We start from the raw sequence: 330 nt of genomic DNA on the forward strand, positions 1-330 counted from the left end.
CAACAACAACAATAAAGGTAACCAAAGATAAATGTAATCGACAGGTAAATATATACCCACGCCATAACTTGTAAGTAAACGTAAAAACGTGTTAACTATTTAAGAGAAGATTTATCCAGTTTTCGCTCGTGTTTATTAAAGTTTCCTGAGCTACAACGAGTAACGAGAATTCAGGATGACTAAGTGGGTTTGTACGAAATCTCGCGCACAACCTTTTCGTGGGAGAATTACGTTGATTTCGGGATATTCTGGCCTGGACTGCGCCAGCGAAGTTATCCTGCTGCGCTTTGGATAAACTCGTTTGATTTAGTCAGGACTGGTTTATCCTAA

This window comes from Penaeus monodon, chromosome 34, assembly GCF_015228065.2.
Source record: "Penaeus monodon isolate SGIC_2016 chromosome 34, NSTDA_Pmon_1, whole genome shotgun sequence".
Classification (NCBI taxonomy): Eukaryota; Metazoa; Arthropoda; class Malacostraca; order Decapoda; family Penaeidae; genus Penaeus; species Penaeus monodon.